The sequence below is a fragment of the Accipiter gentilis genome, chromosome 23, assembly GCF_929443795.1.
Source record: "Accipiter gentilis chromosome 23, bAccGen1.1, whole genome shotgun sequence".
Classification (NCBI taxonomy): domain Eukaryota; kingdom Metazoa; phylum Chordata; class Aves; order Accipitriformes; family Accipitridae; genus Astur; species Astur gentilis.
In genome coordinates, this window is record NC_064902.1 from 173867 (window position 1) to 184440 (window position 10574).

Here is a 10574-nt window from a genome sequence, read left to right on the forward strand (position 1 = left end):
GGCTGGCACCTTCCCTGTGGGAGAAGGAGCCGTAAGTTTGCCTTTTCAGAAAAAAGCTTCTGCCGAGAGCGAGCACCGTGACATGCTGAGTCTCTGGGAAAGCAGAGATCCCCAAAGCTGTTGTGCCTGTGGATAGGCTGCAGAGGGATAGTGAAAAACTGCATTAGTTTTCAGGGCTGGCACCTTCCCTGTGGGAGAAGGAGCCGTAAGTTTGCCTTTTCAGAAAAAAGCTTCTGCCGAGAGCGAGCACCGTGACATGCTGAGTCTCTGGGAAAGCAGAGATCCCAAAAGCTGTTGTGCCTGTGGATAGGCTGCAGAGGGATAGTGAATACCAGCAAGATCTTTCAGGGCTGGCACCTTCCTTGTGGGAGAAGGAGCCGTAAGTTTGCCTTTTCAGAAAAAGGCTCTGCCGAGAGCGAGCACCGTGACATGCTGAGTCTCTGGGAAAGCAGAGATCCCCAAAGCTGTTGTGCCTGTGGATAGGCTGCAGAGGGATAGTGAAAAACTGCATTAGTTTTCAGGGCTAGCACCTTCCCTGAGGGAGAAGGAGCCGAAAGTTTGCCTTTTCAGAAAAAAGCTTCTGCCGAGAGCGAGCACCGTGACATGCTGAGTCTCTGGGAAAGCAGAGATCCCCAAAGCTGTTGTGCCTGTGGATAGGCTGCAGAGGGATAGTGAAAAACTGCATTAGTTTTCAGGGCTGGCACCTTCCCTGTGGGAGAAGGAGCCGTAAGTTTGCCTTTTCAGAAAAAAGCTTCTGCCGAGAGCGAGCACCGTGACATGCTGAGTCTCTGGGAAAGCAGAGATCCCCAAAGCTGTTGTGCCTGTGGATAGGCTGCAGAGGGATAGTGAAAAACTGCATTAGTTTTCAGGGCTGGCACCTTCCCTGTGGGAGAAGGAGCAGTAAGTTTGCCTTTTCAGAAAAAAGCTTCTGCCGAGAGCGAGCACCGTGACATGCTGAGTCTCTGGGAAAGCAGAGATCCCAAAAGCTGTTGTGCCTGTGGATAGGCTGCAGGAGGATAGTGAATACCAGCAAGATCTTTCAGGGCTAGCACCTTCCTTGTGGGAGAAGGAGCCACACTTTTGCCTTCTCAGAAAAAGCTTCTGCCGAGAGCGAGCACCGTGACATGCTGAGTCTCTGGGAAAGCAGAGATCCCCAAAGCTGTTGTGCCTGTGGATAGGCTGCAGAGGGATAGTGAAAAACTGCATTAGTTTTCAGGGCTGGCACCTTCCCTGTGGGAGAAGGAGCCGTAAGTTTGCCTTTTCAGAAAAAAGCTTCTGCCGAGAGCGAGCACCGTGACATGCTGAGTCTCTGGGAAAGCAGAGATCCCCAATGCTGTTGTGCCTGTGGATAGGCTGCAGGGGGATAGTGAAGACCAGCAAGATTTTTCAGGGCTGGCACCTTCCTTGTGGGAGAAGGAGCCGTAAGTTTGCCTTTTCAGAAAAAAGCTTCTGCCGAGAGCGAGCACCATGACATGCTGAGTCTCTGGGAAAGCAGAGATCCCAAAAGGTGTTGCGGCTAAAGATAGGCTGCAGAGGGATAGTGAATACCAGCAAGATCTTTCAGGGCTGGCACCTTCCTTGTGGGAGAAGGAGCCGTAAGTTTGCCTTTTCAGAAAAAGGCTCTGGCGAGAGTGAGCACCGTGACATGCTGAGTCTCTGGGAAAGCAGAGATCCCCAAAGCTGTTGTGCCTGTGGATAGGCTGCAGAGGGATAGTGAAAAACTGCATTAGTTTTCAGGGCTGGCACCTTCCCTGTGGGAGAAGGAGCCGTAAGTTTGCCTTTTCAGAAAAAAGCTTCTGCCGAGAGCGAGCACCGTGACATGCTGAGTCTCTGGGAAAGCAGAGATCCCCAAAGCTGTTGTGCCTGTGGATAGGCTGCAGAGGGATAGTGAAAAACTGCATTAGTTTTCAGGGCTGGCACCTTCCCTGTGGGAGAAGGAGCCGTAAGTTTGCCTTTTCAGAAAAAAGCTTCTGCCGAGAGCGAGCACCGTGACATGCTGAGTCTCTGGGAAAGCAGAGATCCCAAAAGCTGTTGTGCCTGTGGATAGGCTGCAGAGGGATAGTGAATACCAGCAAGATCTTTCAGGGCTGGCACCTTCCTTGTGGGAGAAGGAGCCGTAAGTTTGCCTTTTCAGGAAAAGGCTCTGGCGAGAGTGAGCACCGTGACATGCTGAGTCTCTGGGAAAGCAGAGATCCCCAAAGCTGTTGTGCCTTTGGATAGGCTGCAGAGGGATAGTGAAAAACTGCATTAGTTTTCAGGGCTGGCACCTTCCCTGTGGGAGAAGGAGCCGTAAGTTTGCCTTTTCAGAAAAAAGCTTCTGCCGAGAGCGAGCACCGTGACATGCTGAGTCTCTGGGAAAGCAGAGATCCCCAATGCTGTTGTGCCTGTGGATAGGCTGCAGGGGGATAGTGAAGACCAGCAAGATTTTTCAGGGCTGGCACCTTCCTTGTGGGAGAAGGAGCCGTAAGTTTGCCTTTTCAGAAAAAAGCTTCTGCCGAGAGCGAGCACCATGACATGCTGAGTCTCTGGGAAAGCAGAGATCCCAAAAGCTGTTGAGGCTAAAGATAGGCTGCAGAGGGATAGTGAATACCAGCAAGATCTTTCAGGGCTGGCACCTTCCTTGTGGGAGAAGGAGCCGTAAGTTTGCCTTTTCAGAAAAAAGCTTCTGCCGAGAGCGAGCACCGTGACATGCTGAGTCTCTGGGAAAGCAGAGATCCCAAAAGCTGTTGTGCCTGTGGATAGGCTGCAGAGGGATAGTGAAAAACTGCATTAGTTTTCAGGGCTGGCACCTTCCCTGTGGGAGAAGGAGCCGTAAGTTTGCCTTTTCAGAAAAAAGCTTCTGCCGAGAGCGAGCACCGTGACATGCTGAGTCTCTGGGAAAGCAGAGATCCCAAAAGCTGTTGTGCCTGTGGATAGGCTGCAGGAGGATAGTGAATACCAGCAAGATCTTTCAGGGCTAGCACCTTCCTTGTGGGAGAAGGAGCCACACTTTTGCCTTCTCAGAAAAAGCTTCTGCCGAGAGCGAGCACCGTGACATGCTGAGTCTCTGGGAAAGCAGAGATCCCCAAAGCTGTTGTGCCTGTGGATAGGCTGCAGAGGGATAGTGAAAAACTGCATTAGTTTTCAGGGCTGGCACCTTCCCTGTGGGAGAAGGAGCCGTAAGTTTGCCTTTTCAGAAAAAAGCTTCTGCCGAGAGCGAGCACCGTGACATGCTGAGTCTCTGGGAAAGCAGAGATCCCCAAAGCTGTTGTGCCTGTGGATAGGCTGCAGAGGGATAGTGAATACCAGCAAGAACTTTCAGGGCTAGCACCTTCCTTGTGGGAGAAGGAGCCACACTTTTGCCTTCTCAAAAAAAGCTTCTGCCGAGAGGGAGCACCGTGACATGCTGAGTCTCTGGGAAAGCAGAGATCCCCAAAGCTGTTGTGCCTGTGGATAGGCTGCAGAGGGATAGTGAAAAACTGCATTAGTTTTCAGGGCTGGCACCTTCCCTGTGGGAGAAGGAGCCGTAAGTTTGCCTTTTCAGAAAAAAGCTTCTGCCGAGAGCGAGCACCGTGACATGCTGAGTCTCTGGGAAAGCAGAGATCCCAAAAGCTGTTGTGCCTGTGGATAGGCTGCAGGAGGATAGTGAATACCAGCAAGATCTTTCAGGGCTAGCACCTTCCTTGTGGGAGAAGGAGCCACACATTTGCCTTCTCAGAAAAAGCTTCTGCCGAGAGCGAGCACCGTGACATGCTGAGTCTCTGGGAAAGCAGAGATCCCCAAAGCTGTTGTGCCTGTGGATAGGCTGCAGAGGGATAGTGAATACCAGCAAGATCTTTCAGCGCTACCACCTTCCTTGTGGGAGACGGAGCCGTAAGTTTGCCTTTTCAGAAAGAAGCTTCTGCCGAGAGCGAGCACCGTGACATGCTGAGTCTCTGGGAAAGCAGAGATCCCCAATGCTGTTGCGGCTAAAGATAGGCTGCAGGGGGATAGTGAAGACCAGCAAGATCTTTCAGGGCTGGCACCTTCCTTGTTGGAGAAGGAGCCGTAAGTTTGCCTTTTCAGAAAAAGGCTTCTGCCGAGAGCGAGCACCGTGACATGCTGAGTCTCTGGGAAAGCAGAGATCCCCAAAGCTGTTGTGCCTGTGGATAGGCTGCAGAGGGATAGTGAATACCAGCAAGATCTTTCAGGGCTAGCACCTTCCTTGTGGGAGAAGGAGCCGTAAGTTTGCCTTTTCAGAAAAAAGCTTCTGCCGAGAACGAGCACCGTGAAATGCTGAGTCTCTGGGAAAGCAGAGATCCCCAATGCTGTTCTGCCTAAAGATAGGCTGCAGGGGGATAGTGAAGACCAGCAAGATCTTTCAGGGCTGGCACCTTCCTTGTGGGAGAAGGAGAAGTAAGTTTGCCTTCTCAGAAAAAAGCTTCTGCCGAGAACGAGCACCGTGACATGCTGAGTCTCTGGGAAAGCAGAGATACCCAAAGCTGTTGTGCCTGTGGATAGGCTGCGGACGGATAGTGAATACGAGCAAGATCTTTCAGGGCTAGCACCTTCCTTGTGGGAGAAGGAGCCACACTTTTGCCTTCTCAGAAAAAAGCTTCTGCCGAGAACGAGCACCGTGACATGCTGAGTCTCTGGGAAAGCAGAGATCCCCAGTGCTGTTGCGGCTAAAGATAGGCTGCAGAGGGATAGTGAAGACCTGCATAAACTTTCAGGGCTGGCACCTTCCTTGTGGGAGAAGGAGCCGTAAGTTTGCCTTTTCAGAAAAAAGCTTCTGCCGAGAGCGAGCACCGTGACATGCTGAGTCTCTGGGAAAGCAGAGATCCCCAAAGCTGTTATGGCTGTGGATAAGCTGCAGGCGGATAGTGAAAAACTGCATTAGTTTTCAGGGCTGGCACCTTCCTTGTGGGAGAAGGAGCCGAAAGTTTGCCTTTTCAGAAAAAGCTTCTGCCGAGAGCAAGCACCGTGACATGCTGAGTCTCTGGGAAAGCAGAGATCCCCAAAGCTGTTGTGCCTGTGGATAGGCTGCAGAGGGATAGTGAATACCAGCAAGATCTTTCAGGGCTAGCACCTTCCTTGTGGGAGAAGGAGCCAGACGTTTGACTTCTCAGAAAAAGCTTCTGCCGAGAACGAGCACCGTGACATGCTGAGTCTCTGGGAAAGCAGAGATCTCCAATGCTGTTGCGGCTAAAGATAGGCTGCAGGGGGATAGTGAAGACCAGCAAGATCTTTCAGGGCTGGCACCTTCCTTGTGGGAGAAGGAGCCAGACGTTTGCCTTCTCAGAAAAAGCTTCTGCCGAGAACGAGCATCGTGACATGCTGAGTCTCTGGGAAAGCAGAGATCCCCAATGCTGTTGTGCCTAAAGATAGGCTGCAGGGGGATAGTGAAGACCAGCAAGATCTTTCAGGGCTGGCACCTTCCTTGTGGGAGAAGGAGCCGTAAGTTTGCCTTTTCAGAAAAAAGCTTCTGCCGAGAGCGAGCACCGTGACATGCTGAGTCTCTGGGAAAGCAGAGATCCCCAGTGCTGTTATGGCTGTGGATAAGCTGCAGGCGGATAGTGAAAAACTGCATTAGTTTTCAGGGCTGGCACCTTCCTTGTGGGAGAAGGAGCCGAAAGTTTGCCTTTTCAGAAAAAAGCTTCTGCCGAGAGCGAGCACCGTGACATGCTGAGTCTCTGGGAAAGCAGAGATCCCCAAAGCTGTTGTGCCTGTGGATAGGCTGCAGAGGGATAGTGAATACCAGCAAGATCTTTCAGGGCTAGCACCTTCCTTGTGGGAGAAGGAGCCAGACGTTTGCCTTCTCAGAAAAAGCTTCTGCCGAGAACGAGCACCGTGACATGCTGAGTCTCTGGGAAAGCAGAGATCCCCAATGCTGTTGCGGCTAAAGATAGGCTGCAGAGGGATAGTGAAGACCAGCAAGATCTTTCAGGGCTGGCACCTTCCTTGTGGGAGAAGGAGCCGTAAGTTTGCCTTCTCAGAAAAAGCTTCTGCCGAGAACGAGCATCGTGACATGCTGAGTCTCTGGGAAAGCAGAGATCGCCAATGCTGTTGTGCCTAAAGATAGGCTGCAGAGGGATAGTGAATACCAGCAAGATCTTTCAGGGCTGGCACCTTCCTTGTGGGAGAAGGAGCCGTAAGTTTGCCTTTTCAGAAAAAAGCTTCTGCCGAGAGCGAGCACCGTGACATGCTGAGTCTCTGGGAAAGCAGAGATCCCCAAAGCTGTTGTGCCTGTGGATAGGCTGCAGAGGGATAGTGAATACCAGCAAGATCTTTCAGCGCTAGCACCTTCCTTGTGGGAGAAGGAGCCGTAAGTTTGCCTTTTCAGAAAAAAGCTTCTGCCGAGAACGAGCACCGTGACATGCTGAGTCTCTGGGAAAGCAGAGATCCCCAAAGCTGTTGTGCCTAAAGATAGGCTGCAGGGGGATAGTGAAGACCAGCAAGATCTTTCAGGGCTGGCACCTTCCTTGTGGGAGAAGGAGCCCTAAGTTTGCCTTTTCAGAGAAAAGCTTCTGCCGAGAACGAGCACCGTGACTTGCTGAGTCTCTGGGAAAGCAGACATCCCCAATGCTGTTGCGGCTAAAGATAGGCTGCAGGGGGATAGTGAAGACCAGCAAGATCTTTCAGGGCTGGCACCTTCCTTGTGGGAGAAGGAGCCGTAAGTTTGCCTTTTCAGAAAAAAGCTTCTGCCGAGAGCGAGCACCGTGACATGCTGAGTCTCTGGGAAAGCAGAGATCCCCAAAGCTGTTGTGCCTGTGGATAGGCTGCAGAGGGATAGTGAAGACCAGCAAGATCTTTCAGGGCTAGCACCTTCCTTGTGGGAGAAGGAGCCACACTTTTGCCTTCTCAGAAAAAAGCTTCTGCCGAGAGCGAGCACCGTGACATGCTGAGTCTCTGGGAAAGCAGAGATCCCAAAAGCTGTTGCGGCTAAAGATAGGCTGCAGAGGGATAGTGAATACCAGCAAGATCTTTCAGGGCTAGCACCTTCCTTGTGGGAGAAGGAGCCACACTTTTGCCTTCTCAGAAAAAAGCTTCTGCCGAGAACGAGCACCGTGACATGCTGAGTCTCTGGGAAAGCAGAGATCCCCAATGCTGTTGTGCCTAAAGATAGGCTGCAGGGGGATAGTGAATACCAGCAAGATCTTTCAGGGCTGGCACCTTCCTTGTGGGAGAAGGAGCCGTAAGTTTGCCTTTTCAGAAAAAAGCTTCTGCCGAGAGCGAGCACCGTGACATGCTGAGTCTCTGGGAAAGCAGAGATCCCCAAAGCTGTTGTGCCTGTGGATAGGCTGCAGAGGGATAGTGAATACCAGCAAGATCTTTCAGGGCTAGCACCTTCCTTGTGGGAGAAGGAGCCACACTTTTGCCTTCTCAAAAAAAGCTTCTGCCGAGAGGGAGCACCGTGACATGCTGAGTCTCTGGGAAAGCAGAGATCCCCAAAGCTGTTGTGCCTGTGGATAGGCTGCAGAGGGATAGTGAATACCAGCAAGATCTTTCAGCGCTAGCACCTTCCTTGTGGGAGAAGGAGCCGTAAGTTTGCCTTTTCAGAAAGAAGCTTCTGCCGAGAGCGAGCACCGTGACATGCTGAGTCTCTGGGAAAGCAGAGATCCCCAATGCTGTTGCGGCTAAAGATAGGCTGCAGGGGGATAGTGAAGACCAGCAAGATCTTTCAGGGCTGGCACCTTCCTTGTTGGAGAAGGAGCCGTAAGTTTGCCTTTTCAGAAAAAGGCTTCTGCCGAGAGCGAGCACCGTGACATGCTGAGTCTCTGGGAAAGCAGAGATCCCCAAAGCTGTTGTGCCTGTGGATAGGCTGCAGAGGGATAGTGAATACCAGCAAGATCTTTCAGGGCTGGCACCTTCCTTGTGGGAGAAGGAGCCGTAAGTTTGCCTTTTCAGAAAAAAGCTTCTGCCGAGAACGAGCACCGTGAAATGCTGAGTCTCTGGGAAAGCAGAGATCCCCAATGCTGTTCTGCCTAAAGATAGGCTGCAGGGGGATAGTGAAGACCAGCAAGATCTTTCAGGGCTGGCACCTTCCTTGTGGGAGAAGGAGCCGTAAGTTTGCCTTTTCAGAAAAAAGCTTCTGCCGAGAGGAAGCACCGTGACATGCTGAGTCTCTGGGAAAGCAGAGATACCCAAAGCTGTTGTGCCTGTGGATAGGCTGCAGACGGATAGTGAATACGAGCAAGATCTTTCAGGGCTAGCACCTTCCTTGTGGGAGAAGGAGCCACACTTTTGCCTTCTCAGAAAAAAGCTTCTGCCGAGAACGAGCACCGTGACATGCTGAGTCTCTGGGAAAGCAGAGATCCCCAGTGCTGTTGCGGCTAAAGATAGGCTGCAGAGGGATAGTGAAGACCTGCATAAACTTTCAGGGCTGGCACCTTCCTTGTGGGAGAAGGAGCCGTAAGTTTGCCTTTTCAGAAAAAAGCTTCTGCCGAGAGCGAGCACCGTGACATGCTGAGTCTCTGGGAAAGCAGAGATCCCCAGTGCTGTTATGGCTGTGGATAAGCTGCAGGCGGATAGTGAAAAACTGCATTAGTTTTCAGGGCAGGCACCTTCCTTGTGGGAGAAGGAGCCGAAAGTTTGCCTTTTCAGAAAAAAGCTTCTGCCGAGAGCGAGCACCGTGACATGCTGAGTCTCTGGGAAAGCAGAGATCCCCAAAGCTGTTGTGCCTGTGGATAGGCTGCAGAGGGATAGTGAATACCAGCAAGATCTTTCAGGGCTAGCACCTTCCTTGTGGGAGAAGGAGCCAGACGTTTGCCTTCTCAGAAAAAGCTTCTGCCGAGAACGAGCACCGTGACATGCTGAGTCTCTGGGAAAGCAGGGATCTCCAATGCTGTTGCGGCTAAAGATAGGCTGCAGGGGGATAGTGAAGACCAGCAAGATCTTTCAGGGCTGGCACCTTCCTTGTGGGAGAAGGAGCCAGACGTTTGCCTTCTCAGAAAAAGCTTCTGCCGAGAACGAGCATCGTGACATGCTGAGTCTCTGGGAAAGCAGAGATCCCCATTGCTGTTGTGCCTAAAGATAGGCTGCAGGGGGATAGTGAAGACCAGCAAGATCTTTCAGGGCTGGCACCTTCCTTGTGGGAGAAGGAGCCGTAAGTTTGCCTTTTCAGAAAAAAGCTTCTGCCGAGAGCGAGCACCGTGACATGCTGAGTCTCTGGGAAAGCAGAGATCCCCAAAGCTGTTGTGCCTGTGGATAGGCTGCAGAGGGATAGTGAATACCAGCAAGATCTTTCAGGGCTGGCACCTTCCTTGTGGGAGAAGGAGCCGTAAGTTTGCCTTTTCAGAAAAAAGCTTCTGCCGAGAGCGAGCACCGTGACATGCTGAGTCTCTGGGAAAGCAGAGATCCCCAGTGCTGTTATGGCTGTGGATAAGCTGCAGGCGGATAGTGAAAAACTGCATTAGTTTTCAGGGCTGGCACCTTCCTTGTGGGAGAAGGAGCCGAAAGTTTGCCTTTTCAGAAAAAGCTTCTGCCGAGAGCGAGCACCGTGACATGCTGAGTCTCTGGGAAAGCAGAGATCCCCAAAGCTGTTGTGCCTGTGGATAGGCTGCAGAGGGATAGTGAATACCAGCAAGATCTTTCAGCGCTAGCACCTTCCTTGTGGGAGAAGGAGCCGTAAGTTTGCCTTTTCAGAAAAAAGCTTCTGCCGAGAACGAGCACCGTGACATGCTGAGTCTCTGGGAAAGCAGAGATCCCCAAAGCTGTTGTGCCTAAAGATAGGCTGCAGGGGGATAGTGAAGGCCAGCAAGATCTTTCAGGGCTGGCACCTTCCTTGTGGGAGAAGGAGCCCTAAGTTTGCCTTTTCAGAAAAAAGCTTCTGCCGAGAGCGAGCACCGTGACATGCTGAGTCTCTGGGAAAGCAGAGATCCCCAAAGCTGTTGTGCCTGTGGATAGGCTGCAGAGGGATAGTTAATACCAGCAAGATCTTTCAGGGCTAGCACCTTCCTTGTGGGAGAAGGAGCCGTAAGTTTGCCTTTTCAGAAAAAAGCTTCTGCCGAGAACGAGCACCGTGACATGCTGAGTCTCTGGGAAAGCAGAAATCCCCAATGCTGTTGCGGCTAAAGATAGGCTGCAGGGGGATAGTGAAGACCAGCAAGATCTTTCAGGGCTGGCACCTTCCTTGTTGGAGAAGGAGCCGTAATTTTGCCTTTTCAGAAAAAAGCTTCTGCCGAGAGCGAGCACCGTGACATGCTGAGTCTCTGGGAAAGCAGAGATCCCCAAAGCTGTTGTGCCTGTGGATAGGCTGCAGAGGGATAGTGAATACCAGCAAGATCTTTCAGGGCTAGCACCTTCCTTGTGGGAGAAGGAGCCACACTTTTGCCTTCTCAGAAAAAAGCTTCTGCCGAGAGCGAGCACCGTGACATGCTGAGTCTCTGGGAAAGCAGAGATCCCCAAAGCTGTTGTGCCTGTGGATAGGCTGCAGAGGGGTAGTGAATACCAGCAAGATCTTTCAGGGCTAGCACCTTCCTTGTGGGAGAAGGAGCCACACTTTTGCCTTCTCAGAAAAAAGCTTCTCCCGAGAACGAGCACCGTGACATGCTGAGTCTCTGGGAAAGCAGAGATCCCCAAAGCTGTTGCGCCTAAAGATAGGCTGCAGGGGGATA